This window comes from Furipterus horrens, unplaced genomic scaffold (assembly GCF_987537825.1).
Source record: "Furipterus horrens unplaced genomic scaffold, mFurHor1.1.pri manual_scaffold_3, whole genome shotgun sequence".
Lineage (NCBI taxonomy): Eukaryota > Metazoa > Chordata > Mammalia > Chiroptera > Furipteridae > Furipterus > Furipterus horrens.
Genome location: NW_028327173.1, coordinates 72,505,205 through 72,519,297, shown reverse-complemented (window position 1 = coordinate 72,519,297; position 14,093 = coordinate 72,505,205). Strand labels below are relative to the sequence as shown.

The 14,093-nt window shown below is 39.8% G+C and overlaps 1 long non-coding RNA gene across 1 annotated transcript in view; it reads left to right on the top strand.

The window, feature by feature from the left end:
* The window catches only part of LOC150015314 (uncharacterized), a 60,916-nt gene extending 47,142 nt beyond the window's left edge, over positions 1-13,774 (top strand). Inside the window, exon 3 of the long non-coding RNA XR_016509720.1 lies at positions 13,483-13,774. This is a non-coding gene — a long non-coding RNA (uncharacterized LOC150015314). The remainder of the gene's footprint in view (positions 1-13,482) is intronic.
* Positions 13,775-14,093: the final 319 nt, after the last annotated feature.

Sequence of the window (14,093 nt, the reverse complement as noted above, 5' to 3'; positions counted from 1 at the left end):
AGAGAAGTCTGGAAATGTGGCTGGGGTCAAGATTTAAAGGGATTTGAACACCAGGCTGGGTGTGAACTTTGTTCCATATGTGACAGGAAACCAGTTTAGGATTGCAAAAAGAAAATCCTGTCACTGAATATGTGGGAACAGTTTTCTAGCCAGCCTGTATAGGAGGCTCTGGAAGAGAAGGCCTAAGATGGGAGGGCTGCCAACCTCTAGGCATGAAGCCTGCATAAGATCGTTGCTGCAAGAGTAGCAAGAAGGTAATGAATTTTTAAAAAAATTTTTTGGAAATAGAATCAACAAAATTTGATAGAGATTTTTGAGTATGGAGTGAAAAGACGAAGGAATTTTAAAATTACACAGTTTTCAAGGCTGAATTACCTGTAGGATGATGCTTACTCAAGATCATGAATGCAGGAGGAAGAATAGAATAGGGATGCTAGGTGGGGGTATTTGGAGACAAATGATGACTTCTGCTCTGGATGATATGATTTTGAGATGCATGTGAAACACAAGGAAAGATATTCAGCAGGCAGCCAGCTGACACTGTCCTGAGGGGACAAGCCAGATGTACAGTATATACTTGTGCATGATTCAGATGGAGGATGCAGTTACAACTGTGGGAATAGAATAGATAATTTAAAAAATCCAGATAATTAAATGAGAAAATACAAATTTAGTAATACTGCAAATCAAATTCTGGTTTTGTACATATAGTACTTTCAAAAGAACTTCGTAAACTATAAGACGGGAAGTTAAAGTTATTCCACAGACTGCTATAAAAATCTGGGGAAGGTTTTCTTAAATATATATATATATCAGCATACACTTCACAGATAAGGTATCCTTTTAGTAATAAATTCTTGCTCAAAATTATTTTTAAGTGAAAAACATTTTTAGAAAAATTTAAGATATATCTAGTATAAATTGCTTACAAATTATTTCTGCAGAAGCCCTTTATGAACATAGATTATCTACAGAAAGCCAATATTGTGCAGTGACAATGTCCACTTGACACTTTTCCATGTAGAGTAAAAGTTGCTATTTTTCTCCTACAACAATGTTTAATGAATGCCTAGTCCTGTATTTGATTTTCCCCCTGTGAGTTAAGTATCTTAACAGGATTTGGTTTCGCAAAAACAAACCAAAAACTGAGTTCGTGAAAGGAGTCAAGAAATGGAATTGCTCTTCAGAACAGAAGAATTTGGAGTTCTTCAGGCAACCCAGAAGGGAAGGAGTAGAAATGAGGAGGAGGAATAGAAGAAGTAAGAGAGACAGCAAGATAATGGGTAGCTTGGTGTCACGTAGGGTGGCTTACTCTCAGTGTCTTTTTAAAAACTATTATTATTCCCCCAGCGAAGTCACCACCACCATTTCTAGTCCCCATTAAAGCAACAGCAGGTAATAGATAAATGACATGGTCCATCTCAAACTACTCAAGACCTATGGTTAAACAGAGGCTCAGTAAAGTGAAGGGACCCACCCAAGATGACAGAGCAGTAAGTAGTGGTTTCAGTAAGATGCCCCGCTGTCCTACCTTAGAACTTGACAGAAACACTGGGGACGGCATCAGACTTGCCTTAAATTGTGAAATGGATATTTAAGCGTATCCTAGCAGCATAAATTTCACATAGAAAAGAAAGTTTGAAAATACAGAACCAAAGGCAAATAATTTACCTGAGCACATCTCCTGAAAAGGAAATGTTAGCAAATCGAAGAACTAGTTAAACTTCTTACGGTAGTTCAAAACAATCATAATTTCTCTGAGACACTTAACTCTAAAAATTATATTGAATAAAAGAAATATTATTCATTGTTTCAATGAATTTCTTTCATGATCAGATATTTGATTGCATAGAAAATGCAAATAGTTATATTTATAATCCTAATATGACCCCAAAGATTCAGAAAATATAAAAAACTTATTATGGGCATCCTATAGCATTTTGACTGTCTTTGCTGAATTGATCATATTCTGACCTATGATATTCTTATTTATGTACTTGTATTTTTGTTACAGAAACAGGGGAGTTCAAAAATCCCCAGAGTTTGCGGCTGGGAGATGGGGAGAAGGAAGCAGCTTTCAGAATGCCTCCACACCCCTGAGGCTGGTGGCTGGTGTCTTTCATTATGCAAAATTGCTTGGGTGCTTCCAAGGCCTAAGGTGGATGGGAGGAGTCTTGAACCAGGGGATGGTATGGAAAACACACAGAGCCTACATGGGGTTCTGTGAATGGTCAGAACTGTTGGCAACACCCACTGCGTCAGAGGACGCAGTCAGGGATATATAGGCAGCTGCAAACACTTTAGGGGGGGCACGCTCTGGGGCTGTCTCCCTCACTGGCGGGTGTTCGCAGGGGTGCTCTGGAGAAGGAGAGGAGATCCACGTGGTTTACAGAAAGGAGACAGTTTGCAAGGAGGCTGAGAATCCCGGCAGTTCTGCATTGAGAGCTGAAGGGCACCACAGCACAGAAAGGACCTCCCCAATCAGATTGAATGATTGGCAGCCGCTGGTAAAGCTGAACTGTGTTTGGGAAGTAGGGAAATGGTGTTTCTGACCTTCCTAAAACTGGCTAGGTTTGGTAGTGGGGGAGGCAAGGATATGTGTAACTGTTAAATAAACAATTTTCTTTTCACTCAACTGAAGTATTAAGAGTTGTAATTCTGGTGGCGGGCAATCGGACCCCTAACTAAAGAGCCCGTGGGTTTGTTTTCAATTGGAGCAGCCCAGGGGTTCTGTAACAGAATGAGGGATGAAGGTAAAAAAGAGAAAGATAGAAAACTGACACAAGAATGCATTGCCTCCGTGGGCTGATTACCCTTAAAGGCAACCAGTTATATTTTGAGGAACTTTTGAGAATCACGAAATATTCCTCAAAACTCTCTGCTCAAAGGAAAAAGAGGGCGGCATTTATCCCTAGATTCCTGTCCTCTTTTGGACAAACTTTGTCACTTGAAGAGTTAACTTCTGTTTGGAGAACTATCCCGTGGGCCATCCCTTGTGTCAGCATCAAAGAAGCCTTGGCAAAGCTGGTTGAAAATGGAGAGGCTTCGATCATGGCAGCATAGCTGAAACAGAGGTCCCGAGGTCCTGAAGCCATTTATAAGAGTCATCTGACACAATGTTGTCTGATCTTCTTATTCCAGTCAGTCTCTCAACCACAGTTACTCTGAGGAAGGTTAGGGAGAGAGACCTCACTGAGGTAGATACCAAAGGCCTCCAGTTCCTATTATCCATAACTTTCTTCTTCAATATAAATACACCATCTACAGTTTAAACTCATTTCCTAGACAATACGATAAATAATAAATGAGAAAGCAAAAAAATCATAAGGAAGACACACTGTACATACATATTTGCATCAAAAACATTTATAGGGTTATTATCATGAAAAGGAAGGAAATTCACCATTTTGAAAGGTGTTTGCACCTTTGGGATTACACCTTTTTCAATGTAAGTGACAAAATCCTTATGTGGAAGAAGGGGGGTAGTCTGGAAAAGCTATATATTTAATGTATATTTGATATATAATGAATACCTTTATTATTTCCTTTTTGTTTTTTATTATGAGTTAAGTAAATCAGTACACATTTTAAAACCCATTTTTAAGAAGCCTTATTACGAACTTTAGCACTGGCTTCATTTAAAGTAATGATTATAATAAATGACATTGGAGAACTTGGAGACTTCTACATAGGAGAGTCATCTCAAAGATTTCAGTCAGAAAATAGCAGTAGTGAAACGTGTCAGAGGAGGGACAATTTATCCAGTGAAGTAAGCGCTTACTCATTGTATTGTCAATGCTTGTCCTTCCCAGGTACCTGACAGAGTCATATCAGTTGTCATTCCATGAACAAAGTTTATGCCCTTATTTTAATTAAGTCTCTCTTCACAGTTTGTGTATTGAAACAAACACATGCAGCCCTGGCTGGTGTGGCTCAGTGGATTATGGGCTGGCCGGCAAACCAAAGGTGCCAGTTTGATTCCCAGTCAGGGCACATGCCTGGGTTGCAGGCCAGGTCCCCAGTTGGGGACGTACAAGAGGCAACCACACATTGTTGTTTCTCTCCCTCTCTTTCTCCCTCCCTTCCCCTTCTCTCTAAAAACAAATAAATAAAATCTTTTAAAAAAAGAAACAAGCACAAACATCAAAGCTACAAAATATGTGACGCAAACACTGATAAACTGCAAGGAGAAATAGACACATCTGCAAATTACAGTTAGAAACTTCAACACTCTTCTCTCAACAACTGATAGAATAACTAAACAGAAAATCAGGAAGGATACAGAACTCAATAAGACCATCATCCAACAAGATCTAATAGACATTTGTAGAATACCCTGCTGAACAACAGCAGAATACATATTCTTTTCAAGAACTCATAAAATATGTACAAATATAATTATACCCTTGGCTATAAAATAAATTTAAACAAATTTTAAAAATTTGAAACTATACAAAAACAATGGAGTCAACTAGAAATCAGTAACAGAAGGTTAACAAGAAAATCTTCAAACACTTGAAAATAAGTAACACAGTTCTATGTAATTCATAGTCAAAGAAGAAGTCTTGAGAGAAAGAAACAAATTATAGATTGAGTAAACTGAATGAAAATTAAAATACAACATATGAAAATTTGTGGCACATAACTCAAACAGTGCTGAAAGGAAAATGTATAGCAACAAATGCATAAATTAGAAAAAAAGAAAAGTCTCAAATCAATAATTTAGACTTCTACATCAAGAACCTAAAAAAAAGAACAAAATAAACCCATAGTAAGCAGAAGAAAAGAAATAATAAAGAAGATAAAAACAGAAATGAATGACATTGAAAACAGACAAGCAAGGAATATCAGTGAAACAAAGAGCTAGCTCTTTGAAAAGATCGATAAAATTTGCAAATATCTAGAAAGACTGACAAAGAAGAAAAGGCACATATTACCAATATCAAGAATGAAACAGGAGATGTCATTACGTACTCCACAGACATCAAAGGGGTAATATGGAAATATTATGAACAACTCTACACCCATAAAGTTGACAACTTGGATGAAGTAAACCAATTCTGCAAGAAAACACAGACTGCCACAAATTAGTCAATATGGAACAGATCATTTGAATAGTTTTTTAAGTATCAGGGAAATTGGATTTGTAATCTTAAAACTCCCCAAAATGAAATATGCAGGCTCATACAGTTTTACTGGAGAATTTTACCAGACGTCTACCAAACAGTTAGTGGAGAATTAACACCAATTCTATAAAATCACTTCCAGAAAATATAAGAGGCAGGAATATTTCCCAATTCATTTTAGAAAGTTAGTATTGTCTTCCTGATACTAAAACCAACCAAATAAAAACAGTATGAAAAAAGAGATTCTCAAAATCAGTATCATGAATATAAATGTGAAAACTTTAACAAAATATTATCAAATTGAATTCAGCAAAGAATTGTACAGCATGGCTAAGTGAAGTTTATTCCAGGGATGCTAGGCTGATTTAATTTTCAAAAATCATTTAAAGTAGCCCTGACTGGTGTGGCTCAATAGGTTGAGCATCATTCAGCTAAGTGAGAAGTTGCCAGTTCGATTCCTGGTATTGGCACATGCACAGGTTGCGGGTTCCATCCTGGGATGGGGCACATATGAGAGCCAACCAATTGATGTTTCTCTCTCACATTAGTATTTCTCTCCCTCTCTTTCTCCCTCCTTCCCTCTCTCTATAAAAATAAATGAATAAAATCTTTTTAAAAAATCAATTAATGCAATTCATCACATAAACAAGCTAAAGAAGAAAATCACATGAACATATCAATAAATGTAGAAAAAACATTTAACAAAATCTAACACCCTGTATATTATTTCATTATGTAAATATTCCACAATATATTTATCAATAAATTCTTCATGGGCATTTAGGTTCATAGAGTTGTATTGGGGGTTGAATGCTATACACTGAACTTACATAAACTAAACACACACATGTAACTAGCACTTAGGTCAAGAATCAGAAGTCTTCCTCTTGTAGTGACTATGCCCCAAGAGTAACTAATATTTTTATTTCATATATTATTTAATTTTTAAAAATAGTACCTGACTTAATTGTTGTTGTTGAGGTCAGAAGAGATCTGACATTATTTTTGTGTGTCAGGAAATCACTTATGATCAATAAAAATAGACCCTTGCTATCTAGGAGAGAGAGAGTTTTAGCAACCTAAAATCATTTGTACAGAGTCAGCGCTGGGGCCTTGCTGAGAAATCAGTCATTTCAAATCACTCAGAATAACTAAATTAATAACTGTTATCTAAAATGATAATTGGTACTTTATTCTAAAAGTTACACACATCGCCCTGACCATCTCCTTGGCATTGAACTATTCTGGTAAGAGACCATGAGGACAGAGGCGGATTAAGGGCGGTTGAGGCCCTGGGTGCAGAAGAAAATATTGGGCCCCTTAAAAAAAAAGAGAGAGACAGGGAAAATAAAAGTACATGTTAACCATATTTTATGTAGCATAGTAATGAAACCAAACTTGGTGTTATTAGAAAAAAGTGTAAAGTTGGGGTTTTGCGGGGCCCTTCAGAAGTCGGGGCCCAGGGCAGGTGCCCGGTGTGCCCGCTGTTAAATCCAGCTCTACACGAGGACTCTCAGATGGCAAAGCATTCTACAATAACAATACTTAAGCTTTTCATAATTGTAGCTTCTCCTTTTTTTTTTCTGATACCTGCTATCATTTTCCTCTTTTCTTTGTCTAGAGAAAAGAATACTTAATTTTAAAATGTAAAATAGATATTTCTTCCATAGTGCACACAAAGAAAAATTGCACCCTCTCTGAGCATCCTCTTGCTAGTTATCCATGTAAAAATGAGGCCTCTCCGGGCTCTGATCTTTATCTTCAAAGCCCAGTGTTCCAAAATAGACTTCATAGTTTGTTGAGCTATATATTCAGATTAATTTGAACTATCTGCTTCATTTAAAAAGAAGCTTCAGATGTTTATAATAAAAGATATTAGGGGGAAAATACAAGTCCTCCGTGTTTGGATCTGAAAAAGACCTGTAACATTTTAGAATATCTCAAATTTAAAGTCTTTCTATCTCCATTTCATTCAAGATAACACACCTTCTGGTTCAAAAATATCTGGAAATGAGTTCTCCAACACTTCTATTATAGACTCTTATGAAATGACTTCAATCAGATTAGCATTGAAGGACTGTGGCCTCAGGATGGAGCAACAGTGTGCTCCTGACTTAATCAAATAGAGCCACCCATTGATAACCTCTGACCCCAGGCTCAACATGCCTTTCACCTCTCCCTCTGCTTCTCTGATGACTTTTTAAAAATAATTGTGAAAAAATTATCTGGTAGGTTATTGACAGCAGTGGTGGGGAGCGATGGGGTTGGCAGGGAAGATGAACTGCAGAAATGGCCTGATGCAAAACCCAGATTCCACCCCCACCCCCACCGCAGGTTTGGAAGAGGGTGATTAGCAGCCAAGAGCTCTCAGTGAGGAGAGGGCAGAAACTCCCAGGACAAAGGGCAGGGGAAGCAAGGGTAAACTGATTGATCCTGTGTATAAATTATATCTGTACCCTCCTGCTCCGATGTCATATAATGTAGAGGTAACTATATTATTTGTCAGGTAATTAAAATTAACAGAAGAATATATATACAGCTTTGCTAGAAGCAGGAATTTCTTATTATTATATAAGCTTTGGTTTAAATATGTGTGTGTGTGTGTGTGTGTGTGTGTGTGTAAATATATATATAATGGAGACACTGCTTGTCTATCTCCTCAATGACAACAGGACAACAATAAAAGTTTATAGTTGCTGCCAGCCAGATATTAAGAGCAATGGCTCTCCCCTTAAAGGTAGTATTTGGTCTACACAACAGATGCCCTTTGAACAGGTGCTTAAAATAAACAGAACAAGAAATAAGAGCTCACATGGTAACTTTGGCTGCCTTCCTAGGTGTTCAAATAGGAAATGAAGTTAGATATTAATTTCTGACCTCCTCTCCTGGGCAAGCATTGGGCCACGAAGGTGAGCATGGGAGAGTGAAGCTGGCCAGCAGCCACAGACCTGGGAGTCAAAGGGTCCAAAGCCTAAGTGTCAGCTGAGGTAATCTTGAAAAGCAAAGCATAGTTAGTATCAGTTGAAATGCTTCCAAGTGCAAGTAACAATATAGTGAGAAGTGATAGAGCCACAGAGCAGTTTTGTCTGTGGATTCTGAGCCACATCCGGGTTCAAATCCTAGCTTTGTCACGTACTAGCTGTACAACTTGAACAAGATATTTAAGCTCCCTGTATCTCAGTTTCTTATCTTCCAAATGAAGGAAATAATAAACCTACAGTTTTGTTATAAGCCTTAACTATATGGATTCATTTAAGGTACTTAGAAGAGTGTTCAAAACTTAGCTTGATGTATGGCAACAAGTAATAGAATCCCTTATGCAAACAGACCTAAACATTTAGGAAACGTATTATGTCTCCTAACAGGAAGCCCAGATGGAGAGTGGGTGTCATAGTTGACTGATTGAGCAGTGCAATATTGTCACAACCTCTGTTCTGGAATCCTGAATGGTAACTTCATTTTCAGGCTGGTAGAGAATGGCTACAGAAGCTCCAAACATCACATCTAGAAATAGGATGTATTTCTGTCTCTGGCCTTCTCATAAGAGAAAAGTTCCTCCTCAGACTTCCTCTAACGTATTGGCCAGAATTGATCAATTGGCAGAGGGAATGAATGGCTTACTCTTAGACCAATCAATTCCATCTCTGAAGCTGGGGGTGAAGTCAGTTTGCCCTGGCTGCTTAGAAATAAGTGAATGTCCAAATGGTGTTTGGGTTCCATCAGGAACTCATCCTGAAGAGGGTGATGGAATAGTAGAGAATGTGTACTGGATAGCCAACCAACAGTGACCACTACAATAGGGGAGACAAACAGCAAAAGCTGACTGCAAGGGTGAGACAGGATGGCATAAGGGGGAACAAGAAGCAGAGTCTGGAGAAATCCATTTTAGGTCATTTTACCTCTGGGAGATGGCTATATAAAGATCATAGCATAGCCTACACATGGGGAGAAACCTGTGAAGGACACCAAATATCACCTTCCTCCCTCCTAGTTCTTCTTTCATGGGTGAAGAGGAATCAGATTATCCTAAACTCACTTGGAAAGCTTTAATAAATCCATTAGGAGCATTATAAATAAGATATATTGATACCAAGAACTGTGAAAGGTCTGACATCTTGCCCTACTTGCAAGCCAGGACATTTGTCTGCTACAGTATTGTGGAGGTTGGTGGAAGACTTGAGACTCCTGGGTCAAAGGCAAAGGACTTCATTACTCACAGCAATAGAAGTAGCCAAAGTATGAACATTTGTCCTGGTTCCCCAAGGCCCAGATCCCAAAGTATGATGCAAAGAGGGCCAGGTGACACTTGGACATATTAATGGGTTCCATCATAGAAAAATCCTGAGCTTAGAGAACCCAAATATTTTACCATGGAAAGTAAGCCTGCCTGCTCTTTGCTGAAAAAGTAAGCAACATCTTTATTTTACTAAATAACATGCCTGTCTATCTACAGTGACTTGGATACTGAAAATTTTTCTCGTGAGTATACCATTCCATTGACCACTCTGATTAATCTGATCAAAGAATGACTAAATCTGTCCAGTTTGTCTCATACAGCATTTAATTAAGCTATTATAAACAGAACTCCAATCAGCAGGATGAGGCCAACTATTGACTTCAACCATGCCTCTCAGAGTTCTAGACCCAGGCAGCTGAACAAATCCCATACATCATCAGAGTCTACCTTAGAACGCCAGGGATTTTGCTTCTTAAATTTCTGTATTGATCTCTCCACTTGATCTGTGACATTAAATTCGGGTACAGCAGGAGGTGTCAGTGATTGCACAGGCTCTGTCTTGGGTCTCTAAGAGAAAGTCTAGGACAATTCTCTCAAACATAACGACCCTGACCAGTGAACTGTGGCAATTCAAGTTGGGGACTAATTTGGAACCACCTGTTCTAATTAGATGACTCCTGAGATAGGGATAACTGCCCATAGGGTGTGCTTAAATAACAAGTCAGTTACCTCTCTGGGAATCTCCCCCAAGTAACCAAGAGTAGCTCCCTTTTGGAGAGACCTTTGCAGTTCTGAGGACTCCATGATCTACTTGGGGTTCTTCTCTGAAGATTTCTTATGATCATTGCTAAATTGCAAGTCACTGTATTTTCAGAGGGCAGGAAGATTAATGCCTGCATTCCATAAAAGCAGTATGGTACCAAGGGGGTGCATCATGCTCGTGGAGATGAAAGTGTTGTTTATGACTGTTGGGAGTCCCTAGGCAGGATGTATATCATTTAGGGGAGATATTGACAGTGCCTCCAACATAACCTCCTGGCCAGGTAAGTTTTAAAATTCACAGCTCAGTTTAGATAGTTCAATTTAGTCTTTGTTTATAGGACTGTCTAAGGGTAGTCAGTCCAACCTGTCCTGTTTGTCCACACTACCAGCTGGGTGTCCTTTGTTCATCAAGGGAAATGACTTGGTGATACTAATGAGAATTAGGCTAGGGAAGACTGGAGCCATCACCTGCTGTTTCTAATCGACTTCTCAGTAAAACTTGGGGAACTGGTGCTCAAAATTACAGTCAGAGCCAATTGGCAGGGAATCGGCAGTCAGTTAAATCTAGGGCACTTGCAATGGTTTGAAAAAACCTTACTAGGGGTGATTCTGAAAAATGGATCATTCAGATCCTTCTCTCCCCTGTGTCTCTTGGGGTCTGAAGTGCTCCTGTCCTAGATGGTGGTGTTGTCTGCCCTCTGTTGCTTGAAAATTTGTGTATCCAATTCCGGTATCTATAATTTCACCTTTTTTTGCAGTCATCCCTTAAGCACACTAAGACCTTTTATTAAGAAAAAGGTGTGCCCTGGCTGGTGTGGCTCAGCGGATTGAGTGTCAGTCTGTGAACCAAAGGGTTGCAGGTTTGATTCCCAATCAGGGCAGATGCTTCGGTTGCGGGCCAGGTCCCCAGTTGGGGGCACAGGAGAGCCAATCACACATTGATGTTTCTCTCCTTCTTTATTCCTCCCTTCCCCCTCTCTCTAAAAATAAATAAATAAAATCTTTAAAAAAAAAGAAAGAAAAAATGTGCAAGTGTGACTTGGACACTTTTATAAAAGTCATAGAGACCCATTGTGACCCCACATTGGCCTTTGTGGGCTTCTGAAGGGGGATTTTATGACTGTGTGCTCAACCAAGTGACAATTATTTTTATGATCAAGGAGCATGTCAATCCAACTAGAGAACCCAGTCAGCAGAATGAGATTAAACTTTCCAGGCCCCATTTTGGCTGGGCTGCCATCTGGAAGGTATACCAACCAGGCTGTCCTGGGATTGCCGTTAGGAGACAGAGAGACATCATGCCCAGGAATGGTCAGGGAGGAATCTCAGATTTTCACAGTAAGTCTATTTCACCCCCCACCCTTTGTCCTGATTATTACCTAGAAAGCAGCCAAAGGAGAATGATCTTTTTCTGGGCACAGCTGCATTCAGTGACTAAATGGCCTTACTAAAATGCATGGACCAGGAGAAGCAGAGAAAGATATGGTCAGAAATTTTTTGAGTCAATTTTTAAGGAGGCCATTCCATTGCCAGGTGCCTGTAGGCAGTAAGGAACATGGAAGGTCCATCTAACTGATATCTTTACTCTCAGAAGCTGAGGTGAGGGTAGATGGGGGAGGTCATAGGAAAAGAACCCCCCCAGGCCAGTCTCCCTTAAGTAAGGAGCACTTGTCTTTGAGAGGAGACACAGTGGTCTAGCCCTGAAGTCTGAGCTAACTGGAAAGTATTATCTTTCTTTGCTATGTTCTCTGTGAATATATTTCCCCTGGTATCTTAGGAGAAGAGATGGGCATCTAAAACAGAATTAAGATAATCCTGTACTCCAGCAGGTCCTAGATAAATCTGTGTTTCAACATGTCACCCCCTTCATATATATGAGACGACATCTACCTTGAAGACGTCCATCATGGCCCTTCTAAGTCTTCTCTCCTTGAGGCATAACACTTGCTATTTCTTATCATTTTCCTAGCAGTGAGGTTGGTTTTACATTCTTGATCATTTAGTTCACTCTCTGAAGTGGTTGTATGATGTCCCATAAATACTTGATGAATGAATGAGCTCATTCTGGGAGCTGATTTTGCAGCCAGGTTAATGGCATTCTTTTATTGTTTTCATTCTTCTCCACCTGTCTCAGGAAAATTGGGAAAATTCAAGGTACACCTTGACTTTTGCTGCTTTTATCTTTTCCATTTTACCTCAATGATTTCATCATATGCTCTGTCTCAGGGGTTCTCAACCCAGGAGAATTCCGAGCCTCTCCACTGCCCACTTCCACCATCAAAGTGATGGTCACAACTTCCACTTTTGAGGTTAAAATGAGACTTTGTTAATACTTCTTACTTCGCACTTCAAATGTGCACAAGCAAATTCAGAGCTTGGCTAAACTGTAATTCTTCGGGGAATCATTAACAGTTATGACAGCCGGAAAGCAAATGTCTGCAAGATTCCATGGATGAGGAGCATTATCCCGGAGCTGGTTTTTCAAGTTCCGTGATGTGCCACAGGAGGGTGCCAGAAGACTCCTTTTGAAAACTTAAGCGAGACGCTTTTGGTTTTGTTTAAATTCTACCAAAAAAGAGTCAGAAGATGGTGCCAAAAGATTTCTTTTGAAAACCCACATGGTCAATTCTTCCTTCAATGTTTCAGTTATTTAAAAAATAATAATAACATATGGCTATCATATTTCATTGGAACAATACAACACATGGGGTCAAGTGTAAACATTTCAATTCAGCATAGACCAAATCTTTTTCTCTGATCTAGATCTTCATCATAGGAAAACGGTGACTATAAACAGCTCCACTGCAGAGGCAGGATGGGGTTTTGGGGATCTGCTGTGAAGAGCCCCGATTTCCTGTTTTGATGGATTCCTGTGAAGAAAGAGCTGCTTTGGTGACTCTTCTTTTCCATGACAAGTTTCCACCTGAGCAAATGTGAGACAACTCTGGCCGCACGGCAGCAGGGCTTTCTGGAGTCCTGGGCTTTATTCAAAGAAAAGCTCAAAATATGGTGTTAGACAGACATACAGGGCCCAGGGCTACCAATACCTCATGTCCCCATCCCTGTCTCCTTCTGGAAGCTAATCCTCTGCGCCACTGGGCAGAGCCTGAGTCTCTGTGTGTATCAGCAGTGCACAATCGCACGGGCTGGTCAGCCCCGGAGGTGGGGAGAATCCCAGCGGGGGACACATGCTGAAAATAGCACGCGTGCATTATCTTTGAGAGTATGCCATCAGAGACACGGAAAAGGGGACTTGGGGTCTTTTAGATGTCCCATAGGACTATTCGAGTAATGATAATTCCCTGGAAATTGTTTTCTTAACTTATTTCACTTTCTGCCTTTCTTACTTATGTAAAGGATGGCTGAAGCAGAAGAATGAAGAGAGAGCCCTGAAGTCTGCAACCAAAGAATCCGAATTTTGTCACATCAAAGTTGCTGGGAAGAGTAGACTAGAAGAAGGCAGAGGGTGAGAAAAGGTGAGAGAGAGGAGGAGAAGATGACGATGGATGGATCGAAGGACCCCTCTGTGCTGGCGGTCTCAGCGCCCACCCAATGCTGACTCAATCCTTCTGAGAACTTGACCAGTTTGGGTGTTTTTACCTCCATATGACAGATAGACCAACTGAACATTTGAGAAGTTTTTTTTTTTTTTTTTTTTTTTCAAGGACACGTAATGGTAAGGGGTGGAACCAGGAGTCAAACCAAATAGCTAAGAAATGACAAGTATGTGGAATTTTTATAAAAGCTGACAACTAACCATCCGCAGCCTTTATTATTTACTCGGTGGTTGTTGTTGTCCAAGGAACGTACTGAAAATAGGTTATTTGCTCTCTGTTGCTTTGACTGAAGGGGCAACGACCACAGAGGATAAGGATGTGACTTAGGCTCTGCCCAAGGAGGAGACCCGCCTCCTTTCTAAGGCGGTCCCAGGATGCTGGGTGGTCTGCAGTTTAGAGCAGAAGCTGCCT